The sequence below is a fragment of the Macrobrachium rosenbergii genome, chromosome 10, assembly GCF_040412425.1.
Source record: "Macrobrachium rosenbergii isolate ZJJX-2024 chromosome 10, ASM4041242v1, whole genome shotgun sequence".
NCBI lineage: Eukaryota > Metazoa > Arthropoda > Malacostraca > Decapoda > Palaemonidae > Macrobrachium > Macrobrachium rosenbergii.
In genome coordinates, this window is record NC_089750.1 from 65,988,870 (window position 1) to 65,994,706 (window position 5,837).

At 37.8% G+C, this 5,837-nt stretch overlaps 1 protein-coding gene across 1 annotated transcript in view; it reads left to right on the forward strand.

Annotated features, from left to right (window-relative positions):
* The first annotated feature begins 3,839 nt into the window (after positions 1–3,839).
* Positions 3,840–5,837, forward strand: part of LOC136842742 (NACHT and WD repeat domain-containing protein 2) — an 89,121-nt gene continuing 87,123 nt past the window's right edge. Inside the window, exon 1 of the mRNA XM_067110481.1 lies at positions 3,840–4,021. The gene's annotated coding sequence lies outside the window, so the exon portion shown is untranslated. The remainder of the gene's footprint in view (positions 4,022–5,837) is intronic.

Here is a 5,837-nt window from a genome sequence, read left to right on the forward strand (position 1 = left end):
CAACAGCTCACCTTTCTCTGAGCCAGACCATGTTGTTTTTTTTTTTATTTTCATTTCGGTCGTTAAAAAATCAATTTTTTTTCTATTTTTTCAGTGACTTTTTAAATTTTTTCAGCCGCTTGTAAAATTCTTGATATCGTATCTTGACTAGCGAAATGGGTTGCTGAAGTATTTTGACAAGTAAAAGGCCTGCTTCTGTATCTTGACAAGTAAAAGGCCTGCTTTTGTATCTTAGCAAGTAAATGGCTTGCTTTTGCATCTTGACCTGCAACATGGTTGCTGATTTTCTTGTCAAGTAAAATGCTTACTCGAGCAGACTGACCAGTAATATGCTTGCTCCTGCACTTGACAAGTAAGAGAGTGACTCTTATAACTTGACAAGTAAAAGGTCTGCTCTTGTGTCTTGATAAATAAAAGGTTTGCTCTTGTATTTTGACTAATAAAAGGTTTGCCTTTGTACCTTGACCAGAAAAATGCTTGCCTACCTAGAAATTGTACATCACTCACCATTCCTATACTAACTCTTCCTTTTATGCAATATAATCATGGACATGTTTTTTTTTAGGAATTCTAGAGAATCATCGTAGATTTTTATCTGCCAACGTCAATTGTACATTTTACAACACTGGGTTAAAGAACTATGTCGAATATAACATTAAATGAGTTATACGATATTATATAACGTGTGAATTTATAATATGTGATTTATAAAAGATTACAATATGCGCATTCAATGTCACATTTATTTTACTTGTAAACATCAGGATACTTGCGAATAAAAAGCATAAACCTGTTATTCCATAAAATTGTGACCCTCTATGATTGTGGCAACACTGAATTAAAAAATAAGCCATTCTATCACTACGTCTACTTAACTATGTACAACATTTTCTTCACGAGAACTTATTCCGTTGTCCTTCGTTAGGTAGGTGTGGCGTTAACATCCGGAGGTTAAGTTGCAAGTTTGCAACATCAGACTAGGGGGGAAGTGGCGTGACTTATCAACTAGAATATCGTTTCTTTACATCTCTGGCCTTTTTTTTAAATTATTGTTGTTAGACAAGCTAGATGTTATCAATAGCTTATGCTTTTCAAAAAGAAAATAAACAAAATTATGTTTTAAAGGGCTATACACCAACTGCGTCTAGCCTGTCATAGTGATGAGGCATCCTGAATCAAACCAACTCGTTGCTACTGCGAAGCTGATCTAGTCTACACTCTTAGGCCCGCCGTGTTATCTGCTGATGATGGCAGTTCTGAATAACGCAAGCAGTTGAGAGAGAGAGAGAGAGACCTTGAATAGTGAATACGAGCCTGTTGCCATATGGTGGTGCAAGCAACTCTTCCCCCACTACACAGTACACACCCACCCCTTAACATCCAGGGGTAGGCAGAGATTGTTCCCGCCACCCTACTACAGATACGTAAGAGGACGACGCTTCTCAGCTATCTCGATTCTTTGAAGCAAGATTTGATGCCTGTTCATTATCTTGAAGCAGAATGCTTTTGATATCCAAGGCAGAAAATAAATTCAGCCCTTCTTCTTTACTTTTGAGTTTTAGAGTTGGAATAACTTACGAGGACGCAATAGGAAATAGGAATAGTCAAACATCTTTTCCCCTAGTGCACGTTGCTCGGCTGACTTGGTTGGGAAATGGAAACAGGAAAATTATTTAACAAAATACGTTTGACGGGTCCTTATCAACTTCCTAAAAAGGATGTGAATACAATGCATTATACGTTCAACTGTTAGGATGTGGTTAACGATGGAAGAATTTCTTGCAAACAAAAGATTTATTTTTATATTTTATATCTCGTCGCTGCGTGTATCGTTTGCATTGTCAACGTTTCCGTTTTAATATATTTTCGCGGTATTTTATTTGTTTTTAGCTAAGTTTACTTTTTTCAGTTATAGTTATATGTTTATCAATGTTGTCTGTTTTGTAACCAGGTGGTGTTTAATGTGACAGTCGAATGTCGCTGATAACGACATGAAAAGAATAATGTGCTCTCTCTCTCTCTCTCTCTCTCTCTCCCAGCCCTTTATCACCCTTTATCATCCTAACAAAACTGCGTACCTTCTCGTTCTCTTGTCTCTCGCGAGCGTGTGTTCCGTCAAGGTCAGTTTCTGCCATCATGAAAGCAAAGTTTCCTGAAGAATCTGTAATTACATTTGCCTATTCGCCTCCATCTTGTACTCAGTACCGCTCTCTCTCGATATAAAAGCAGTATGGCTCACCATTTAGCGCTGCTTCTCCGTAGATCAAGAACTTGGTCTACTTCTTTTCCGTTCCAATTTGATTTTGAATTTCAACTCCCACCCCCCAACTCCCTTCACAGCTCCCCACCAGTACCTCACCCAGGGCTCATTCGGTGAGTGGCTTTAGTACCAGGCAACGATTCATACGTAGCATAGGAGTGCGTGGCTGAAAAGGTTGAGTCACATATAATATAGTAACCCTGCGTCTTGAGTCATGTACCCCGTAGTGGGTCCCAGCCTGGAATGATGGTTATTTATGTATGTAAATATATACATACATGTGTGTAAAGAGAGAGGGAGAGAAAAGATACATCTTTCGAACAGTGAGCTCGTTTTGTTCCTCACAACAGAAATAGATGAATGTTTATGTAGAGACTGTAATGTTCGACTCATCATGAACAAAAATTTAAATTTAATTTCTGAACACGTCAATGAATGTCTCATTATTTTCATGAACTTATTTAAAGCACAGATAGTTCTGCTGTATTATTCACCTTCCATTTTAGTTTCCATTTGTCTCTTTTCCTCAAGCCCCTCCCCACTCACTCTCTCTCTCTCACAATAAGCTGTAGGTCCCGTTGCTAAGTAACCAGTTGGTTCTTAGCCACTTTAAATAGGTCTAATCCTTCGGGCCAGCCCTAGGAGAGCTGTTAATCAGCTCAGTGGTCTGGTAAAACTAAGGTATACTTCTCTCTCTCTCTCTCTCTCTCTCTCTCTCTCTCTCTCTCTCTCTCTCTCTCTCTCTCTCTCTCTCTCTCTCTCTCTCTAGAGAGTGAAACATTCAATTCATTAACTGTATGTAGGTAAATGTGTGACCAAATAAAATCTAAATGACTGGTGAACTGATATTCAATAATAGATCTGAGATATAGACGGGCAACTAGAAGATCAGAATAAGAGAGATACCTGCAATGTAATGTTACTCGACAACACATAAAAGTAAAACCCTCTGAGTCCTTACAAGTTAATGTAACCACCTAAAATGTCACGTGACTGCTCTTCAGTCCAATTAACTCATAAATCAGTCGGCTGTTGCCCTTGGGGGCTGTGGCATTAAACATTTTCGATGCTTCATTGACCATCTGCGTGTCTTTGATAAATTGCTCTTTGATTTTGGGGGGAAATGCGGACAAATGGATCAATAATTACCGTTATTTGACCTCCCACGGCTGTTTAGCACGACACCTGTTAGGGTGTATGCTTTATCTGCCAGCTCTTTTAAAAATCAATGACCGGATCTCCTGCAAACACCCTTAATGACGCCTCTGATAAATGTAAACAAACGAACGCTATCTAGCACCCTCCGTGCCGGGAAGGAAGCGTCCTGTTGCCATGGCAACGCGTCATGTGGTTGCAGGAACCGCGCGCATGTCTCTTCAATCAAAGAATATTCTAAAAAATATTCATTATTTATTTATCAACAGCTTTAGTCAATAATCAAAGTTAAAAGATCTCTTGGGCGCAAGATTTCGGTACTGTCGAAATTAGGCAAAATGAATAAAATACCCGACGAAAATAATACACAAAACTTTTTCATTCCTCATGCGTTCTTGATTCTCGATTCCTAAACACCGTCCTCAGTGTTACGTGATGCTTTGTGACGGCCAGACATCCTAGCAGGTTGTAACATCACAGCGTCGTTACATCATAACGAAGGCCCCATGACTTGACCGCCAAACGTTGGGGATTGTAGGGACGAGATCAGGTCACCGGAAAGAAGATTATATCCTTTCGTCTCTGAGTAATTCTGTTCTTGCTGAGGTAAGGTAATCGATGGGAAATTATTTGAGTTAATTTGATGTTTCTTTTCTCGTGACTGGACTTCCTTCTCTCTCTCTCTCTCTCTCTCTCTCTCTCTCTCTCTCTTAGATGCAATCTTCTAGACGTACTTAGAAATAATCAGTGTTTTGTTTCAGCAATATTTACACATACACACACACAAAGACAACGTATTAATATATATATATATATATATATATATATATATATATATATATATATATATTTGTATATCTATATATATATATGTATATATATGTATATATATATATATATATATATATATATATATATATATATATATATATATATATGTATGTATATCTATATATATACAGTATAATATATATTTGTATATCTATATATATATATATATATATATACAGTATATATAATGCATATAAATAATTTATATATATATATATATATATAATGAGGAAGAGATAGAGATTTATAGCTCTTTAATAAATAATACATTTATAATTGCAGCTCGACTATGAGTGGGCAAAGCAAATGTATTTGGTGGTTAACAAAATTGCTACAATTCTCCTTCCAACAAGGTGGTGGTGTTTATAAGGATTTTGCAATGTTACAATACGTACACTTTCTTAAGTGGGATTACTTAGAAATTCCAAAAGTGAAAAGTAGCATTATTCAACTGTCTCGTAAGGGGAGGTTTTTCCGATGCTGTGATCATTTTTCCTGGAAAAACACACTTTTACGGTTCCATCTTCCTAATGCATCGTATAACAACAAAACGCCACATTTTCCCTTGTTTAAGTATAATTATCAACAAAGTGAACATACATGTACACGTATATGAACGCAGAAAATCTCAAAAGCAATGCCACCTGTTAAGATTCAAAAGTTATTTGATAATATTACCTTATGTAAAAGAAGAAAATCTATCAAAGCATTTTCCCCAAGATTTGCATTCCGAGAAAGTATATCAAGGAAGACGAAATAGCGTTCCCTGAAGCCCCACACAGAAGATAACCAAATACCACTCAAATATAAAAGAAGAGAACGAAGCTACTGGTGAGCCAGAGGAAGGAGGGCGTCAAGATTCAAATGTCTTGTAGAGTCTCGCCAAGTTTCAAGGGTTTTGGTGCTGGTAAAACCCGAAGCCATAGAACAGTGGTTTGACTGATTAGATCAGTCGCTTTTCCTTGCCCCAGACTGTGGGCGTTCCTTTGCAGTTGTGTAAGAGCGGGAATTAACCATAAGACATTTATGACGACAAAGCATACACACCATCGCATGCGGTTTCACGTCTTCATTTTCTAAAGCAGTAGCATCGGTAGACTTATCGTTAAGCTTACATAGGCCTAGGCCCAAGAAACCAGCAAGTATTCAGCCTTAAAAACGCAAACTGGCTTCGTGTGCATGCAAGTGCTGAAGTTATAGGACTAAAGTTGAAACGCCAGTGTGATGTTAGGATGTTGGGGTGCCAGAGCTCAGGCGGTGTAATTATGTCCAAAGTAAAAAAATTAATGACCCTTGGGCCTATCTGTCTAGATTAAGCCAGCCTTGCGCTGGCATGGGCTCTTGTCCTTAGGCCGTAAACATCACGTCTTGAAAGCTCACACTATAAGCTTGTGTAAGTCATCTATGCAACTATTTCTGTAGAGCTATATAGGACTTACCCGTCTTTGTATGGAATGTTTTCACATATCCAGGGGCCACTATCTTTTCATCATTCTTCTAACAAATGAACAGGCTTTCATCTCTTTCCTGGATTCAGTTCTCCCACGTACGTCAATCTCTTAAGGAATGTACTTCTATTTCTTATGGAAAA